We start from the raw sequence: 6,468 nt of genomic DNA on the forward strand, positions 1-6,468 counted from the left end.
CTCCGTTGTGAGCTCATGCCAGCTACCGCAACCCCCAGCATCGAGCTTGAGAAGTCATCCTCGCAGGCAGGGTCCTCACACGTCTCCCCACCTCCGCCGGCGAAAAGGGGCTCCGAGGAGGCTGAGGGCCTCGGAGTACGCAAGACACGGACCCGACACCAGCGCAGCATCGACAACATCAATCAAGGTCGAGGGGATCCGAACCCGCCGCGTAATAGGGGTCGTGGCCGAGGGCGCTCCGGAGCCTTCCCCGAGCGGCATCAGGTCCCGGGCCAGTACGCTAAGGAGGGATACTAGTGCACTCTGCATGGGGCCGGACGTGGCCATAACATTGAAGACTGCCAGACCCTCATAACCTTCCGAGAGGAGTACCTCGGGAGATAGGCCGCCCACACAGTGGCGGAGGGAGCCAACGACGAGCGATCTGAAGACCGTAGACCAGCGGCGAGCCGCCAGGTCGATCACCTGGCCATGCAGAACCCTTCCCATCTGGCTATGCCTCCTCCACCTCCACCACCTGTGAAGCATTACAATAACAAGAGGGACAGGTCCAGACAGGTGGTTCTCCCCATAACAGGGGGGAGGAAGCTCCGGCTGCTCCTCAAAATGGCAGCGACGAGACTACGTGAGTGGGGTCAATCACGTATGGGCAACCATCATCCATCGTCAGGCCCCTTGATAGGCCGACAACCCCGCAACCTTCACCTTCGACGACTCTGAGGGGGTGAAGTTCCCTCACTCCGACGCCTTGGTCATCTCCACCACCATCGCCGAAGTTGAAGTCCGGAGGGTGCTAGTCGATGGAGGTAGTTCGGCGGACCTTCTCTTCATACACGCCTTCGACCAACTCCGCATTCTATGGAGCCGACTCTCTCCGGCCCATAGGCCCCTGTAGGGGTTCAACGGGGCCCCTCTTGATGCCCTGGGGCAAATAGAACTCCCGGTCGTCCTCGGCGAGGGCTCTGCAGCGCGGACCGAATGATCACCTTCGATGTTGTGGATGTACCCTATGCCTACAATGTCATCCTGGGCCGGGGGACTCTGAACAGGTTCGGAGCCATTCCCCATCACAACTACCTTTGCCTAAAGATGCCCGGACCCTAAGGGCTGATCTCCGTCCATGGTGACCAATACTTGGCAAGGCGCATTGAGTTCAGGCACCCTGCTCCTCTCAATGGCTACCACATCAACAACATGGTCAAAGAGAGCTTCAAAGACCCCCCCCCCTTCGACGCGTCCCGGACACCATTGCCCTCCTAAGACACGACCCGAGAGGGACATAAAACATGTTCCAGCATGTTCGGACCAGCCTGACTGAACTTTCCAAATCTGGGTAGACCTCGCTCTGGAGCAAGAAGCCCAACTCCTGGTTGTCCTACGAGGCAACCTCAATGTCTTCGCATGGTCCCCACAGGACCTCCCTAGAGTCGATCACTGTATCATCAAAAACGCCCTCCGGGTTGATCCAAGGGCCAGGCCAGTGCGCCAGGGGCTCCGCAAGCTCTCCTTTGAGCGGGCAGAGGCCACGAAGGAGGAGGTCCAGAAACTGATGGTGGCTGGCATCATCCAAGAGGTCATACACTCCGAGTGGCTCTCAAACCCTATCCTGGTCATGAAACACAATGGGAAATGGCGCATGTGCATCGACTTCACGTCACTCAACAAAGCATGCCCCCGAGATCCATACCCCCTCTCTCGCATCGACTAGCTGGTAGACTCCACCACTGGCTGTGAGTTGCTGAGCTTCCTGGACGCGTACTCCAGATACCACCAAGTGTGGATGGCTATGGAGGATAAGAGCAAGACTAGCTTCATCACCCCTTTCGGGGTATACTGCTACATTCGGATGCCCTTTGGCCTCCGGAATGCCGGAGCCACCTTCTCCCGTTTGGTGCACAAAATCCTGGAGCAACATTTAGGCCATAACATCGAGGACTACATCGACGACATCGTTATGAAGAGCAAGCTTGAGGCCGACCATGTTGCTGACCTCCAAGAAACATTTGACAGCCTCCGAGCTACAGGCGTGTGGCTTAATCCTGAGAAGTGCATATTTGGCGCAAAGGTCGGCACGCTACTGGGATACCTTATCTCCCAGAGGGGCATCGAGGCTAACCCCGGCAAGATCTGTGCCATCACGAAGATGTCACCTCCCACCAGTGCGAAGGAGGTCCGACACCTAGCCGGCCGTCTCTTAGCCCTTAGTCGTTTCCTCGCCAAATCCGCTGAGCATAACCTTCCATTTTCCAAAACACTGAGGGGCTCCGAACCTTTCAGATGGACTCCAGAGTGCTAGGCCGCCTTTGAGGCCGTGAAGGCCCACCTTTCCGACCTTAAGATGCTCGCAATACCCCTTCCCAGTGAAGGGCTCCTCCTGTACTTATCCGCCTCTAGCTCCGCTGTAAGTGCTGCACTAATACGGGAGGAGGAGTGTGAAGGTCGTCCTACACAAAGGACCGTATACTATGTGTCGAAGGCCATAGCTGGGGCCAAGGCATGCTACACGGAGCTTGAGAAGATTGCTTATGCCCTCCTGTTGGCTTCGCCCAAGTTTCGCCACTACTTCCTTGCCCACGACATCACTGTGCCAACGTCATACCCGCTTGGCGACATGTTTCATAATCGGGAGGCGACCGGACACATCGGCAAGTGGGATATTGAGCTAGCCCCCTTCGCGGTAAAATTTGTGGCCCGTATGGCCATCAAGTCACAAGTCTTGGCTGACTTCATTGCTGAATGGACTCCAGCACCCACTGGACCCCCCCGCAACCCCTCCTCAGGATGTATGGACAATATACACAAACGGAGCATATGGTTCCACCAGTGCGGGGGCCGGTGCGGTCCTTATCTCCCCCATAGGCATGCGGGCCAAGTTCGTCGCCTGCTTGGAGTTCAAGACCACCACCAACATCGCCAAATACGAAGTCGTACTCTTGGGCCTCTGGAAGGCCTGGGCCTTAGGAGCCACTAGACTCATCATCAAGACCGACTCTTAGGTCGTCGCTGGGCACATAGACAAGAGCTTTCAAGTTCGACATACGGACCTGGCAAGATACCTCGAAGCCATCTGCAAGGCCGAAAGGTCCTTCCACGGCATATCAGTACGGAGCATACCGCGGATGGACAATGAACAGGCAGACGCCCTGGCTGCTACCGGGGGTGGAGACAAGCCTTTGGGAGCCTTCTTCGAGGTCCTCCATCGGTCGGCGGCTGGTACCTCAGACGAAACGGCCACCACTATCCTCCCTATTGGACCCCCAGACTGGAGGGCCCTCCTCCTGTCCTTCCTAAGCGGAACGGAGGAGCCGAACGACCCCATTGCGCTCCGTCGCATTGAACATCACGCTAGGGGCTACCTCCTGCTTGACAGGGCCCTTTATAAAGCGGGGGTCTGCGCTCCGCTCCTTCGCTGTGTCACCAAGCACGAGGGGGCCAACCTCCTTTGGGAAATTCATGAAGAACTCTGCGGCAATCATCTGGCGCCCCGCGCCCTGACCGGCAAAGCCCTCTGCCAGGGGCTCTACTAGCCCATGGTTATGTCCGACGTAGAGGAGCTTGTCCGCACCTGCCAAGGGTACTATGGATGGTGTGCCGGAGCCACTGGCCCCCGACTCCCCTACAGCCGATCGCTCCCGTCTGATCCCTAGCATGTTGGGGAATGGACCTCATTGAACTGTTCTCTCGCGCCAAGGCAACCTTTGGTACGCAGTGGTGACATTGGAATACTTCTCCAAATGGGTCGAGGCTGAGCCCCTCACAACAATCACATCCAGGAATAGCCAAAAATTCTTCTGGAAAAATATAATTTGCCACTTCGGCATTCCACGACAACTCACAGTCGACAACAGAACGCAATTCGACTCCGGACCGTTCAAAGAATTCTGCGCTGAACTCGGCATCGAGCTATGCTTCATCGCTATCTGCCACCCACAGTGCAATGGGGCCGTCGAGCGCGCCAATGGCAACATTCTCTCAGGCCTCAATCGACGCCTCATTGGCCTGGCCAAAGGCCTATGGGTTGAAGAGATCCTGAAGGTCTTGTGGTCCCTCAGCACCACCATTGCACGACCCACAGGGTTCACCCCCTTCCGCCTCTTATACGGTGACGAAGCGATAACTCCAGCTGAAATCAAAGGATGCTCACTTTGGGTTCAGCTACCATAGACTACCGGAGAAAGAGAGCTCTCCCTCTACCGCGCTGAAGGCACGCAGCTCCATGCCATCCGGAATCTCGACCGCTACATCATGGAAACCAAGGCCTGGTACAATCCCAAGGTTGTGCCATGAAGCGTTGAACCTAGAGACCTGGTGCTTCGGCATGCCCTAGCTTCGGGAAAACTGCGCAACAAATGGGAAGGTCCATACCTAGTCCTTGAGTCCAACAGGCCTGGGTCCTACCGTCTGGCAGACACAGAAGGGACCCCTCTGGACCACAGTTGGAACGCGGGGACCCTCCGCAGGTACTAGGTGTAGGAGTCCTCCGCACTACCCCCCCCTCCCAGCAATCAGCTGCAGGATAATCCATAGGCCCCCAGGCTCAGGCCTCCCGGACGGGCCTAATCCATACAAGGTATGCCCTATCACGCACCTCTCCAATTCAGCATGCTAATAGCCTTAGGTTGACACATGCTGAGAATAGCCGCCTGAGCTAGGGGTATTATCTACTGCAATTAGCTATTTGCTCATAACAGTACATACAAAACATAGCTAGAGTTATATCCTTCCTCATGAACCCTCTGGCATCTTGAAGGCCTAGCCTCCGTGCCGGAGAGGTCTGAACCCTCTGACATCTTGGAGGTCTAGCCTCCTTGCCGGAGAGGTCTGAGAATGCTCCGACATCTTAAAGGCCTAGCCTCCCTGACGGAGAGAGCTAACCCTCCGTTATCTCGAAGGCCTAGCCTCCATGCTGGAGAGGTCGAGAACCCTCCGATACCTTGAAAGCATAGCCTTAGTGTGGGAGAGGTATGAGAACCCTCCAGCATCTTGAAGGACTAGCCTCTGTGTCGGAGAGGTCTGAACCCTCCAGCATCTTGAAGGCCTAGCCTTCATGCCGGGGAGGTCTAAACCCTCCGGCATCTTGAAGGCCTAGCCTCCGTGCCAGCGTGGTCTGAACCCTCCAGCATCTTGAAGGCCTAGCCTCCGTGCCGGCGAGGTCTGAACCCTCTAGTATCTCAAAGGCCTAGCCTCCGTGCCGGAGAGGTCGAGAACCCTCCGGCATCTTGAAGGCCTAGTCTCCGTGCGGGAGAGGTCTGAGAACCCTACAGCATCTTGAAGGCCAAGCCTCTATGCCGGAGAGGTCTGAACCCTCCAGCATCTTGAAGGCCTAGCTTTCATGCCGGGGAGGTCTGAACCCTCCGGCATCTTGAAGGCCTAGCCTCCGTGACCTCTCCGGCATCTTGAAGGCCTAGCCACCATGCCGGAGAGAGCTAAACCCTACGATATCTAGAAGGCCTAGCCTCCGTGCCGGAGAGGTCAAGAACCCTTTGGCATCTTGAAGGCCTAGCATCCATGCAGGAGAGGTCTGAGAACCCTCCAGCATCTTGAAGGCCTAGTCTTCGTGTCGGGGAGGTCTGAACCCTTCGACATCTTGAAGGCCTAGCCTCCGTGCCGGCGAGATCTGAACCCTCTGGCATCTTGAACGCCTAGCCTCCGTGCCGGAGAGGTCTAAACCCTCCGGCATCTGGAAGGCCTAGTCTCCATGCTAGAGAGGTCTGAGAACCGTCAGCATCTCGAAGGCCTATCCTCCATGCCGGAGAGGGCTGAACCCTCCGGCATCTGGAAGACCTAGCCTCCATGCCGGAGAGGTCTGAGAACCCTCTGGCATCTTGAAGGCCTAGCATCCATGCCGGACAGGGCTGAACCCTCCAGCATCTCGAAGGCCTAGTCTCTGTGCCGGAGAAGTCTGAACCCTCCGGCATCTTGAAGGCCTAGCCTCCGTGCTGGAGAGGTCTAAACCCTCTGGCATCTTGAAGGCCTAGCCTTCATGCCGGAGACATCTGAATCCTCCAGCATCTTGAAGGCCTAGCCTCCGTGCCGAAGAGGTACCAACCCCTTGGCATCTTGAAGGCCTAGCCTCCGTGCCAGCAAGGTTGCATCAAACCACTAACCATGAAGAGTCTAGCTCTGCTCACACCCAACGCAACTAGGCACCCCTAAAAAATCGCACCCTTCGACCGCTAGCAGCCACAGACTGCGAGGGGGCCAGGAAGGAGGTGACAAACAAAGTGTCGGTGTGATCAAAATTAAAAAGGCAAAAAGTGAAGTCAAAACAGTGCGAGTTTATTCATACACGACATATACAACTATTGCACTCAGCTAACTGCCATACATTGAATCCAGGCCTAACAAACGTGCTAGCCTATTACGCCTCCCCGGAGTACTATGGGATGTGGAAGGCGCTAGATCGCCGCTCCTCCCCAAAGTACCATGAGATGTGGAGGATCGACTCCTGTAGAGGCACATGGAGTG

Source organism: Phragmites australis, chromosome 18, assembly GCF_958298935.1.
Source record: "Phragmites australis chromosome 18, lpPhrAust1.1, whole genome shotgun sequence".
NCBI classification, from domain to species: domain Eukaryota; kingdom Viridiplantae; phylum Streptophyta; class Magnoliopsida; order Poales; family Poaceae; genus Phragmites; species Phragmites australis.